Genomic DNA, 15,620 nt, shown 5'->3' with positions numbered 1-15,620 from the left:
ATATACACGGTATATAAGCGTAATTTACACAGGAATTCTGCATAAAACCATGGGCTTAATAACTGATAGTTTTAAAAACCACCTTTGTGAATTTGGGCCTATAATAGGTGGTTTCAAACCGCCTCGATCATAAGAATCCCCGTTAAATTACGAGAACTTTTTTAGGCTAAAAAATACCCACTAATTATTCCTGCATTCACACCGCCCCGAAACATATCCTTCGGGTTAAATTCCTGAAGTTAGGAGCATGCGCAGTATGGTCTGATAAGCAGGCAAGGCGCGAGATTCAAAACCACTAGCTCAGCAGCCAGCCACGGCGCCCGCGCCCAACTACATGTACACGCTGGGCTAAAAGTTCCCGGAAATTGCTTTCACATTGCCAAAATACCTCCGACCTTGGAAAAATCCCCGCGAAAGTTCTCGTAATTTTGCCAAGTACCTACTATTTAGTGGGTATTTTCTTTCGGGGATATTACGCGTAATTTGCTTTCACATTGCCAATATTACCTGGTATTTTCTGATCGGGTAAATTTCCCGATCAGAAAATACCTGGAACTGATGAACTTCGAGGCGGTCTGAAACCACCTAATGTTGCCTGTTCTAGAATCATGGGCCCTGCACGTACACGCAGGCTTGCGTACACGAGGTTCCTGCATGTATGGTGGACATACATGGGTTGTTATTGCATAATGATGTCCTTTGCTCGATAGATAATGAACCACCGTTATCAAGAGTTTGGGTGGCTCCGTTTGTTGACCAGCAGTTGGCAGGATCGAGTTAAAGGGAAACATGTAGTTGGTGTTTGGAAGCTGGACAATGAAAAGGAAGCAAGCAACAAATAAATTGGTTTCAGTCAATTTGAATTGAACATACACAAAAATAAAAACACAAAAGAAGTGTCTTAATTTTGATTACTGTTATTTGCATCATTGATTATTTCTGCTCTTTTTCACTATTTCAATTTTAACAAAGAAAATTTCATTTAGGGCATATACATGTATGTAATAAAGCTTTTACCCAAAATACACCAAGCCATCTGAAAAAAAGTGCTTTACTTTATACAGAGCATATTTTTTTATTTGAGAAGAGATTGCATGGTCTCTTGTTCTGATTACAAACACTCGATTTGCTTAATTCTCAAAACCGTGGTATGTAGTATCTCGAATGATGATGAATACAAGTTACAACTAAAATGAAGATTTGTAGAATAGTATTTGGGTTAAGATAATTGCAACAGACACATGATGAAACTGACCTACATAGACCTGATAAAATAATACATGATCATTACTCATTAATGAAAATGTGTACATGTATGCATAGATAAGGCTACATTGAATGTGTTGCATGTATGCCTAATTAACAAGAGTGAACATTAGGTGTTCAGTGTAATAGTATTCATTATTGATGTCTTTTCCATGATTGTTTTTATTCAAAGTATGTTAATTAGGTTCTTTGATGATGAAGTGCTGTAGCCTGTATTTATGTTTTTCCAATCAAGAATGCAAATACCAAGCCAGGAGCCCAGGATTACTCTGTATCTGTTGTTTGACCATTAATTAGTATCTCCTTTAATTTTAACATCATTTCATTGAATACTAGTATGGTGGTAATTGCAAGACAAAGTTTTTATCCTGGATACATCTGCTGCCTCTGTACACCTCAGGCTCAGCCCTAAATAAATATTGCAATTATGACTACAACAGTAGCTGGAATTGTGATTTCGCTGTTAGCCTGTTACCTTATGAAAGGTTATTGACGACCTTTAACGGTAAAGGAGAGTGCTGTGAATAAAATGATCAGATGATTTGCCCCAAAAACTCTTGAAATACCCACTGTAAACTGTAAAAAATGTAGTATTCTTGCCTTTATCATGTGGACCTCGAAGCAGGCCTTGCAAAAGAAATGTTTATTTTTCCATTGGAAAGTGTGATGGCTATTGATTAGCAAATATAAAGTTTTGCATACTATACTTTACTTGATTTATATAATAATTCAATATCATTTGAACCTTATGACAATTTGTAGGTCAATCTTTTACTTATTGGTGCAAACCTCCCTATAATAACCATCATGTATTATTTGCTGGTGGCTTAATGGCAGCTTACCACAGGTTACTGTCACAGAAAAAAGGCATAATTATTTACTACTCCTCACCCACTGGCATTGTCTAAATATATGCAGAATTATATTTTTAGCAGAGCAGAGTTTAATGTGCATGTTGCTGACCCCTGATACATGTAGGTAATTGATATCATTTTTCAGCAAAAACTTTATGATACCAGCATCTTTAATGCAGGCTTGGCATTTCATTTAGCCATATTGTACTTACTAGGCGGTTTCAAACCGCCTCGATCACAAGAATCCCTGTTAAATTACGAGAACATTTTTAGGCTAAAAAATACCCACTAATTATTCCTGCATTCACACCGCCCCGAAACATATTCTTCAGGATAAATTCCTGAAGTTAGGAGCATGCGCAGTATGGTCTAATAAGCAGGCAAGGCGTGAGATTCAAAACCACTAGCCCAGCAGCCACCCACTACGCCCGCGCCCAACGACACGCTGGGCTAAAAGTTCCCGTAAATTGCTTTCACATTGCCAAAATACCTGCGACCTTGGAAAAATCCCCGCGAAAGTTCTCGTAATTTCGCCATGTACCTACTATTTAGCGGGTATTTTCTTTCGGGGAAATTACGCGTAGTTTGCTTTCACATTACCAAAATACCTGGTATTTTCTGATCGGGGTAAATTTCCCGATCAGAGAATACCTGGAACTGACGAACTTCGAGGCAGTCTGAAACCACCTACTGTATATGTATGGTTGAACAGAGTAGTTAAATGACTAGCATTGGTCTTTCATTTTCATTCGCATTTATTTGTTTGGTTTCATCGTAAATACTTTCTCACCTCTGCATGTAGGCCTATATGTAATGCACTTTGTACCTTTTTTTAAAGAAAATGTGCTATTATTAATTATGTAAATGCACAGTAGTTAATAATGAATTGCAAAGTAATCACACTTTTGATATGGGTCCAGAATCCATACTCATAAATCCAAGTACTTCTAAACTATTTCCTCATGGCCATAGCTTAGGGCCTGCACAGTCAATAATATGCCTACATGTATATGTTCTAAGGTTTCATGAATGAGGGCTCGACTTTATACGAGATGATTGAAGAAGCTAACTGCCTTGACATGAGATAGGTTTTAAGGTCATTGTAAAAGGGTCACCACGTTTTCAGTGATTGGTTTAATCAGGGAAGTACGAGGTTGATGTACAATATACTCTGATGGTTCATAAGTCTGTAGGTTCGTTAATCCAAATTTTTGATTCGTCGAAATTCGAAAATGAGATATGGGTTAATATTCATAATCAGAAAACAAAGTAAATTTCAATATTTCAGAAGGTTTCATAGTCCTTGTAACTACTCAAGGGGGTTGTATATCTTTGGCTATTTTCATGCAAATAAACCCTTATTTTTTTACTATTAAGCCTTTGGAATAATAAATCTTATTTTATTGTCAGATTCGAGCCTTTGGAATAACAAACTCCATTTTCCTTTTAGATTAACAATTTTTCTTAGTTCTAACTAATGCCACAAATATTCAGATTAACAAACCTTTTCTTTTTCTGACAAATGAACATCTTGATATGTGTAATGTGGATGTTTCAGAATAAAAAAACATAAATAATAATGAATCTTCAGAATAATAAACCTTCTGGATATAGAGTGTATGTAATGAGCTGTATTGAATATCCAATTGATAGACTAAAAATGGCAAGTTAATGAGTGTTAATAATTACTTAATAATTTATGTTATATTTATAGACCAATATGCACTGTGCATCATGATGCATCATGTAAGACCTTGTAAACTGGATGCATGGATCGATCCACTGGGTTTATTTCCAATTCGTCTAATGCCAATTTGTCCAATTGCCAACTCGTCTACTATCATTTGGTCTACCAAAAAACAAAAAAATCACAAAAAAAGTAGTGAATAGTTGTAAGTTTCCCTCCATTTGAACGCTGAATAATTGTGACTGCCATTTTCATCTGAAAGTGAAAAAAAAATTGAATTTCATCTGGAAATCAGAAAAATCACCCAGTTTTTTTACACAAACCTGTGGAATCACGACCCTCCATACACAACATGATGTCATAATTTCCATGCGACGTGGGGGTGCTCAATCGAAACAAGTTCAGGAGGAGCGATTTCTTTGATTTCTATTTAATTTTTTAATTAATGGAATGAGATATATGTAATATTTTTGGTATATTTCTATTCTATGAATCATTACCTTTCTGTTGATGTATGGATGTTTTTACCCCGGTCAGGGTCTTTAATAAATCTGTTCATAACTTACAAGCGACATGATGAACAACTGGTGACCCAGGAACTTTATAATCAACGCCAATGAAAATCTGGTGTGTATCATTTAACATATGAGAAAGGAACACCAGTTGTGCATAAAGTCATTCATAACTTTACAAATGACTTTGTGAAACACCCACCCAGATTGACGGTGAACAGAATCAGCACTAAGAAATGGTCTTCACCTGGTTGTACTTGTGAGATTTGTGGGAAATTTTTTATGTATAAAAGGGTGAGACAAAGACATTGTTTCAAATTTTCCACCATTTGGTTTAGTTCACTGCCCAACACCTATTGTAAACTATTTCCATAGCTTCAAGAGTAACCAGCTGGTTGGTGAAAGAAAGACCCCTGGATCAGGTCAGTGGGCTGATGGATCCACAATGTATCCACTAGGGGTGTCGTGGTCTAGTCTCTCTGTCTTTCAATTACTGTCTTTCAGTCTGAGGGACGTGGGTTCGATTCCAAGCCATGGTGTGTTTTCTTTCAGCAAGAGATTTACCCACATTGTGCTTCTCTTGATCCAGGTTGGCTTAATTTCCTGCCTCTTTCTGTCTGTCTATCTTCACCTTGGGAATGGAGTCTTGTTCTTATAAATTTCTATTTAAAGAATTACTGTGCAACATAGTTGACTCTGATTAGAGATAGATTAACTACCGTACATGCCATTCAGTGCTTTTTTCAATTATTTAACTGGGCATGGTGGCTCAGTGGTAGAACGTCCGCCTCATGAACGGGAGGTCGTAGGTTCGATCCTCTCCGAGTCATACCAAAGACTTCTAAAAACGGGACCTTCTGCCTTCTTGCTAGGCGCTCAGCATTTAGATTGGAGAAGGGTAATAATAACATATTATGTTATGCAGGGCCCGCTGGTAGAGCAGTTTCCTAACTGAAGTGGCTACCCTGGGTAAATAAACATTATTATTATTATATTATTATTATAATTATTATTATCATATTTTTTTCGGGGGGGGGGGGGAGGGGTCGTGATCTTGTTATGTACAGATTTGGTATGCTAAAATGGATTATTTCTAGAGGGAATAATTTTGCTTTACAAATTTGAATAGCATTTTTGGTCATAAGAGAAAAGCTCTCAACTATTAAAGTAATGTACAGTCCTGTGTAAAAATATGCTATACAAAAGACTTTATGCGTAGCAGTCTTTAAAAAATGTGGAGCAAATTGCGATATGATACCATGAAAATTGTTCCCTGTACTAGTACATATTTTTATCAATTCTTCTTTATGTATATCCTGCACAATGGTTTTATGAATTTTATTTCATGAATCTTCATAAGATACTGGAGCAGAAGGACCCTGTGACAAGGAATGAAAATAAATTCAAACAAATATGTGATAGGAATCATCTTGAGGCAGAGGAGAATTAAGGATTTTTTTTTTTTTTTTTTTTTTTTTTTTGGGGGGGGGGGAGGGGTTCCAGGATGCCTGTGAGTAAATTCAATGCAGCAAAAATATTAAACCACTGTCCAGCAAGGGTTTTTGTCTCGCTTGCATAGCAGAGCAAGACTCTTATAGGCGCCGCTTTTCCGACGACGACGCCATCAACATTGAAATCTTAACCAAGGTTAAGTTTTTGTAATGTCATCAAATATTTAACTTATAAAGTATATGGATAATCAACCATCACTTAAGATCCTGCTTGAGTTTCAGGTCACATGACCAAAGTCAAAGGTCACTTAGGGTAAACAAACTTTGACCATGTTGGTGAAATTTTTGGAATTTCATCATAACTTTGAAATTTTATGGATCTAGTTCATGAATCTTAGACATAAGAGCAATTAAGTATCCCTGAACATCCTGTCAGAGTTTCAGGTCACATGACCAAGCTCAAAGGTCATTTAGGGTCAACGAACTTTGATAATGTTGGGGATATTTGTGGTATTGCCATCATAACTTTAAAAGTTTATAGATCTACATGTAGTTCATGAAACTTGGGACATAAGAGTAATCACGTATCCCTGAATATCTTGTGCATGTTTCAGGTCACATGACCAAAATCAAAGGTGTTTTAGGGTCAATGAACTATGGCCGTGTTAGGTGTTGAATTGGCATCATAACTTTGAAAGTCTATGGATCTTCATGTAGCTCATGAAACATAGACATAAGGGTAATCAAGTATGAATGATTGTTTTGCACATGTCTTAGGTCACATGATCATGGTCAAAGGTCATGTTGGGTCAATGGACATAGTATTTTATTATCATAGGAGTGTTTTATTTTGTGAATAATTATTCAATAGAGCTCTGTTTTCAAAGTGGGCACTGATGCTATATCGAATCGCGTAATGCAAGCGAGACTGCCAGAGGCGTTCCACTTGTTTTTTGTTGTTTTTTGTCATCATATTTTATATATTTGCTATGAAGAGTACAGTATCTCTCGGATATTTGCCCACAAATTTCGTAGGAGTCAGATGACTGTCACTGGTTGAGCTGCAGTGCTTTTTTTTTTAATTTCTATTTCCTTGTTATTTTATACTCAAACAAATACAGTTTATATATGAAATTGCAATTAATTCCTTTAGGCCTCTAATATGTAGGCCCCTATAGACTTCATATTCTTTTCCTGGTAGTAAAAGCACTCAGCAGTACAATTGTAGGCCTACCTGTAACATTATTATTGGCCTTAAGTATGAATTCACATTCTATTTCATGTGTATTCTTGTCTAAAAAAAATTAAGAGCTTCTTATCACTTATCAGATGATGTCATATTATTATTTGCTTTTGATATCAAAAAAGCAAAGTCCAAAAAACATAGAAAGTTTATTGATCTTTCATACCTTAGGACACTTATATTTTGATTTTTAGACAATCATAATTTGATAAAAGAAGACAGACACCAGCCTTGATTATTTCCGTGTTCAGAATTCTTTTCTTTGAAGTAAATATAGGATCATCAAAAGAGATTTATCAATAAAACTTAGGACATCTGATCAGTTCGAAATGTTAAACTGTCCTCAAGTAGTTTGGTAGTTGGGGACAAAATAGTCTTCCAAAACCTGATAGCTGACATTTAAGGATGTGTTCAATGTCGATTTTTAAATTTAAACAGCAACATGAATCATGATTGAAAACTTGATTATAAAATACCGAACGCAAACACGATCAGCGGTGTACTGTTCAGTGTCGAAAATATAAATCTGTTTTTATGTTGATCGTCTTCAAATTTCCCGCTTTCGTTAGTGCAGCTTGATCCATCACAAGAAATGTCAGTTCTGGCACCTGTTTGTGGAGGCATCCACTGCAAAAATGTGTTCAATGTCACATTTGTGACACTCAAGGTCATAAAATTTGAGCTGATCGCGTTTACAAACGCATCTTTTTCGACGTTTGAATTTTCCTCGGAATCATGATTTGAAAGACGTTTACTTTTACGACCAGGAATGGAGGACATTGAACACTTCCTTTGTTTCTCATGTTTTCAATCACGTTTCATGCTGTTTAAATTTGGAAACCAATATTGAACACACCCTAATAATAACAATCAATTTACAAACCTATTTGTGATTTTTTATAGAAAATCTGACAATCGTACTTTCGTGGGAACACGTCCTTTTACATGTTGGCTCTAATTACTATTTATTGATAAAAATAACCATGTCAATTGACAGTTATAGAGCAGACTGTTAGTATGGCTGCTTAATTTGACCATTACATACCATAGGGATAAAGAGGTGTGAAAAAATCTGTAAATCCTATTATACACCCAACTTAAAGGATCAATATAGATTTCCGGCCCTCTAATAGCCTTGGTGATTGAGGCCAAATTGGAGAATAATGCCCAGCTTAGACCTTAGAAATACCTGAAAAGATACAAACAGTTGGAGTCAGAAGCCATACACGAAGGTATGAAATACATTTGGTCGCATTTAAAGTTGGGTATGCAAAAAGGGTGGCGGATGAACAATTTTCCACACAGTGCCATGGAAAAATTGTTGCTAAGTTTGAAGTAACAGGGGTGGCGGAGCCGGTGGATGGGGGGAATGATAGAATGATAATTAAACTTCATTAACAACTTAATACAATATGCAATATGACTATCAGCCTCATATTTCTAGGCAGTTAAAAGCAGGGAACAACTAAATGTGACAGTTTTGAAAATATGCAGGAATGAAATACATGTGTACAGTATGTCAGCTCTGATCTGCAACCTAATCAATTAGTAAACAGGAGAAATTTGGTTAATTATCTTATTTGTAAACTTAATTTTTAGTTCAAAAGTTGTGCATCATTGCAACAAATATTTCTACCCATGATGTTTGTCATCTTGCCAAGCATATAAACAGTGACAGGCATTTTGGGGGCAAAATGTGAAATTAGATATTGTTAATTAATAAGTGTAATTAATATGCATACAATAACAGATAATTATTCAATTTTTGATACAGATTTAATTATTGATTAAAACTGCAGGGTGATCCAATGATGCATTAACTTTTGACACCATTTTATGTGAGAAAAACACATTTCAAAATTCATATTTACATTGACGTCTATGTAATAATTAGCTGTTAATTATTCATTTTAAGGAAAAATAAAGGTATTTGAGACTTACATTTTTTTCATTATTTACAGAATGGTAGTACCTGTGACATATCAAAAAAATACTTTTTGGACCATTTTTACCCTGTTCGCGAAATTGGACCACATGACATGCGACCATTTTCATTTTGAGTCATAAGATTTTCCAATTTTTTTTCTCCAAATCTTTTCCAAAATTTTTATCTTGAATAATGTCCTATCGTAAATCTGATAAAAGAGCTCCTTTTTGTTTAATAGTTGCTTGATATTTAGGCAAAATTTGATAAAGTTTTAATCAAAATGTGCCACATGCTTATGAAAATTTCCTTACCAAGGACTGATGTGATCTGGGGTAGAAATTATATGAATGTAAAAATTTGAAAGGGGGTAGTATAGAGAGAGGTAGTATGATGCCATTTCTATGAGAATGATGGGCAAAGTAGGTAAAAATCTCAATCAGTTTTAACTCTTTCTTTACATCTTATTTTTTTTTACTTTTTTTATTTTTTGATAGTGTGTATCTTTAATCCTCACTGCCACTGTCTCTATCGGTTATTAATTTTCAGTTTCATAATTGGAATAAACAATCATTACTTCTCTAGTCTCTACATAATAATGACTATCACTCAATAAAATGCCCTACAATTTGTTTACCACAGACACGAATGCAATTATATACTTAATGTACACATATCACTTGATCTATTATGCAATATTGAATAAGTCATTCAGAGGCTTGTTAAAAGAACGACTCTCGGAATTCAATTGGCAGACATCTTCAATTTCCACCCCAAATTACTGTTTTTTCAATACATGTACACGTTAAAACCATTGAGAAATGAGCAGGAAGAAGTAATGAAACTCTAGATCAGTATTGATTGGCATGTTAAATTGAATTATAATACGGCAGGCAGATTGTTTTCATTGATTAACAGACATGTAACCTATACATACATGTACATGTGGGCTCAGTGAATGGATAATGTAGATCTGATTTTCTGCTTTTTCTGCAACATAAAAAATGTAAATTTTTCTATTTGGCATTCAAATTTTGATGGATATTAAGGATGTTGTAAATTTCTTGTCTCCCACATTTAAACCCTTAAAATTGAGATATATATATATATATATACTTTTTTTTTTTTTTGGGGGGGGGGGTTGGCCGGATATGAGGTTTGTATAATTCATGTACATAACTTATTTTAGTTTTGGCATTATGCAGTAGTGAATGGGTTAATTTGATTTGTCTTGACAGGCTGTGTCTTTGAATTTCCTGGGTGCAATTCACTTTGTCTTTCATGCAATTATTAAAGGGGAAGTTCAGCCTGAAAAAAAGTTTGTTGTAAAGATAGAAGAAAAAATAATAAAAGATATTGGTGAAGGTTTGAGGAAAATCTGTTAAAGATTAAAAAAGTTATTAGAATTCTAAGTTTAGGATTGTGACATCATAAATGAGCAGCTCATCTGCCCCATATTATTATGTAATATAGAATGCATGAATTTCATTTTTTATAATGCTTCCTGATGACTTATTTTTGTTTTCTCTTCATGATCGGGTGTAAAATGATTTGACTATGGATATACAAAAGGTACAGTAAAAACTATTTTCAATTTCTTAGAAAATGAAATTTCATTGATTTTTACCATTCACTCTGCTTGCATATGATGTCAAAAATCAAATAATTACAATTCTAATAACTTTTCAATTCTTTGATGGATTTTTCTCAAACCTTCGTCAATAATTTTAAATGATTTTTTTTGGGCTATTTTTACAATAAACTTTTTGTCAGGGTAACATCCCCTTTAAGGCTGGGACTATTGATAATGACAATGCTACCCCTGCTGTTTATTTTCTCTGTAGATGCTATGAATTATTGCATAACATCTCTGACCTTCTCTGCCACAAATTAGCCATATATTCATGATTTATTGTGGTATCATACATGCATGGAGAGGCCATATGTCAAATTCACAGAGATTCATGAGGTACAAACATCTGGAAAACCATGGACCTACAGGAATACCAAGGTATACATACATGTAGGGCCTACTTGTCCATTTCCACAACTGCAATCCTCATTTTTAAACTATCATTATGTTTAACTAAACTGCATTTTGGCTATAATATTAGATTTATTATATGTTTACAAATTGTAGACTGATAGGCCCGTATCCTGAACTCGTGTTTAATTCAAACTCTAGTCTAAAGTTGTACGGGTTTAACTATGGATAGCCAATATGGAGAGGTACCTGTAACAGTACGAGTACAATTTGTCAGCCCATTTGACTATGTCATTTTGACACAATGATTCATAACTGAGTGGGAATAATTACTGAGATAGTTCTCCTCTTCAGTAAAACATGAGGAAAGATCCAAATTAACATTATTTGCATACATTTATTTACATTTGTATAAATGTAAATGTATGCAATTTTGTCATTTCTGGCTTGCCATAATTTTATACAGAGTTAGAGTCTAGACCATGGCCTAAGTTAAACTAGACTTCAGAATATGGGCCAGAGAATAAATGTCAGATTTGATTAGTTTGCAAGGTGTATTTGAGCTGATAGATTGCATTACAGTCATGTACTTTTTTATTTAAATACATACACCGTTCTCACCACCTTCTTAAAACTAGTTTACTGGAAACTGGTTTACTGGAAACTAGTTTAAGGTGTAATGAGAACGGTCAAAGCGATCTTCCAAACCGGTTCAGAAAACCACCTCGCGATGTAGTTTTGAAGATCGCTTTGCCTTGTTAAAGGGGAATCCAACCCAAATAAAAACTTGTTTTTATAAGGAAAAGAAAAATCAGATAGGTTGATAGGTGAAAGTTTGAACAATATTGGACAAACAACAAGAAAGTTATGAATTTTTAAAAGTTGTAAATATTGGTAATCACTATACCCATGGAGACTTCAAATTGGCCGCATATGGGATGTCATAGTGATGTAAGGCAAGGACTACTCTTCCATGTACTCCAATACTTATTATGGCTAAAATGTCATTTTTCCTAAAAGTTTTATTTCAAATTATATTTTTCTTTCATGAGGACATAAAACAATATACTACCTGGGTTATATTTAGATTACTGCCCCAGGGGAATGGGTACTTAGGAGAAAACCACAAATCCCTGATAATAAAGTACATGGCCTATGGGAAAGTTGTCCTTGCCCCTTGTCATAATTTACTTACCCAGTTGCCAATTTGAAATCTACATAGTATTAGTGATCTCAATTTGAAAGCAGCTATAACTTTCTTATTGCTTGTCCGATTTCTTTCAGACTTTCACCATACTGTTTAATATATTTTTCTCCTTCCCAACACAACATTTTATGGCCAAGGCTGGATTCCCCTTTAAAAGGACACAACCGTTCTCCGGGAAGCGATCTTCACACATTTTGAGCTCCCTAATCCACACAACAGGTGTAGAATGCCTACGCTGCGGGTTTTGAATTTCGCGCGAAACGTGTCACCCCACCGAGAGCATTTCCATAGCAACAAGATCACTTTACGTGAAGTAATTTTGAAAACCACTTTCCGATGATCAAATGGGAACGCTAGCAAAGCGATCTTCCAAACTGGTTTCCTGAACCGGTTTCCAGTAAACTAGTTTTAGAAAGCGTAACAAGAATGTTGTCTTAGTTGCACTAATCAATCTAGGAGTCTACCTGTAGTTAAGTGTAGTCCTACTTGTACATGTACCTTTCTTTGATGTAATACAGGTTCATGTGAAGAGTGTATTATGGGAGCTTTTCAAATCATTCCATTTCTCATAAACCAAAGACCTATCATATTATATCACTTGATTTGTCAGCTGTTCAGGTATCATAATATTCAGCAGCAAATATGACAGGAATATCAAAATCATCTCCCAAGCATTCGAATGCACCGAGCCTCTCTTCAGCCCTACCTAACCTAGTTTTTGTAATGTTCTGGACTTCAACAATATCAACAATATGTAGAAATTTAGAAAGTGTTTGTTACAAACTAAATAAAGATGAGTAGTGAAAGAAAAATACAGGCGGCTTGTTGGCCGCAGCAAGACGTCAGCATCATTTTCATTACGACTATAATGAAACTAACCTGGAAGAATTGTAGGAATGCAATGCTGTGTGAATTCTGTTTGGATTCTTCTATTATTAAAGAACAGCATGTGTCTTACTCAGTTCCCTTGTACTGCAGGCAAACGCCAATTAGGTAATCAGCCGGCGTTTTCTCGAGGAAGAAGAAAAAAAGTTTGCTCCATTTTTTTTTGTTTTTCGAGGAGCGAGGGTTCGACCAATCAGAAGAGCCCAATGTTAGCCATCAATGGGTTGGCAAAAAAGGGTGATGAAGGTGGTAGAAATGAGGTAGGATTTTTCATTCAAATCTTGTTTCAACGACCACAACAACGGCACAAGGGAGACTCCCTCTGTTCTTGCGAAATAACACTTTGGTCATCTCAGTTATTTATATTAAAGAATTAATCATCTTTTTTCTTCATTTTCAATGGAAGGGAACAACAAGCTCACACATGCCGCAGATGTACAGGTAAAGTTGGATAAAACTGTTCAATCGCAGTTTACATGCATATTTGCAAAGATAAATATTTTGGTCTATCTCCGGCTTGAATCCATTCCTTGAAAATCACATGATTTTACTTATAATAGGCATAAAAGATATCTCATTACAAAACTGTCCATGCTCAACAAAAGTTGATGGTAGGCTAATCGTGCGCCAAGGCCTATGTAATGAATTTTTATTTCAGAGTAATATTTTCATGTAGACCTATCTGACTATTATTAGGAATCATATTCAATAGTAACCGCCAAATGCAATTATCAATATAATGTGATTTGTAAAGGCAAATTTGCCTTGGAATGGCAGCTCTAATGGTCGTAAAGCAGTGATTGAAGCATAGCATTAGTTCCTGTATTTATTTATCCTCTTTATGATTTTTCTTTCTTTTTTAAATTAAATATTTTGATTACTTTTATCACTATGATTACAGCAGTGTTCCTGGTATGAAAAAAAAACAATTTTACTTTATGACTTCAGAATGTGTGATTATGATATCCATTATGCAGTAACATTTTAAAGTTTTCTTTTTTTATACCATACTGGTATCTTCAAGAGCAATCAGCGCTATATAAATCCAATTATTATTATCTTTCTTAATCTTCCATGTGTCGTATTATACTAAAAAAAACAGTGTATGATTCCCACTTACATTGAAGGTCAAGTCCACGCCAGAAAAAAAGAAGATTTTAATCTCGAGAGAAAAATTCAAACAAGCTGAAAAGAGTTTATCAAAATCAGATTTAAAATCAGAAAGTTCTGACATACGGACCAGGATGTGCATACATAAACTGGTTAAATTAAGAAAAAATTAAAATGTCATAATTTTCTTATTTTGCTTCCAATTTTGATGAAATTTTCATTGTTATGGTTGTTTTATTTTTCTCTCTTTATTCAAATAAACTTTTTGTTTGGTAGACTTGCCCTTTAATAATAAAACAATTATAGACAAGGGTATGTATACTAGAGCATGTATACATACGTGTAGGCCATTACCCTATACTCTCTCTCTATCTGCCCTCCACCAGCCAGCAGATAAAATCACGAAGGATGGCAACTGTGAAGCCCCATTTCATTTTCTGCGAAGCTAACTTTCCTTGTTTATGCCCACCAAAGCGGGCAGCTTGCCAGAGCAGCGTCACAAGACCAGAAATGTCTGTCCATATTGAAGAGGTTCTTCTCTACCTGTATCTGCTAATAATACCTATACTATATAGGCCTTACCGCTTTCCTGAATATAATACTAATTAGCTTAATTTATAGCCCCATAATGTAGGGTATAGGGCAAAATTTCTTTAAAAAATCAATGCATAGTGAATGAAAATTTTACCTCAATCAATGAAAATCTAATTTTGGGATAGATCTTGGCATTATATTAAAAAAATGATTATCATATTCACCCTTTTTCGTGTGCTTTTCTCTTTTTTTCCTTCCTGGTTAAAGAACTTTTAGAGGCCCCAAGCCCTGCCCCCCACCCAATTCGTATGCCAGTTCCTAGTAGGTATTCATTTTGTGAGAAATCTGTGTCTACCTCCAACTCCCTGGTCTTAATTAAACTTGTGGAGATTGTGTTTTGGAGCTAGAGGTACACATACGGCAGCATTATTGGGGTGTCATTTGTATGTGTCATTGGTCTTCTCATAGAAGATGACTGGCAAGGTATGTATGCGTCACTGTTATGCAAGAGAGTGGGTCTGGGAAGGCCATTTGGTCAGAGAGGCTAGGAGGCTGTTCTCATTACGCTTTCTAAAACTAGTTTACTGGAAATCAATTCAGGAAACCAGTTTGGAAGATCGCTTTGCTAGCGTTCTCACTTGATCACATGAAAGTGGTTTTCAAAATAACTTCACATAAAGCGATTTGAAATTGCAGCGTAGGCATTCTACACCTGTTGTGTGGAGTAGCACGCTCAAAATGTGCGAATATCGCTTCCCAAAGAACGGTTGTGTCCTCACGCTAAAACCAGTTTAACAAGGCAAAGTGATCTTGAAACTACATCGCAAAGTAGATTTCTGAATCGGTTTGGAAGATCGCTTCCAAGATCGCTTCAACCGTTCTCACTACATGTTTAACTAATTTCCAATAAACATGTTTTAGGAAGGTAGTGAGAACGGTGTCTTAATGGCATTGAGGAATGAC

This window comes from Lytechinus pictus, chromosome 7, assembly GCF_037042905.1.
Source record: "Lytechinus pictus isolate F3 Inbred chromosome 7, Lp3.0, whole genome shotgun sequence".
NCBI classification, from domain to species: domain Eukaryota; kingdom Metazoa; phylum Echinodermata; class Echinoidea; order Temnopleuroida; family Toxopneustidae; genus Lytechinus; species Lytechinus pictus.
The sequence above is the reverse complement of the archived record's forward strand: the minus strand, read 5'-3'. Positions refer to the sequence as shown.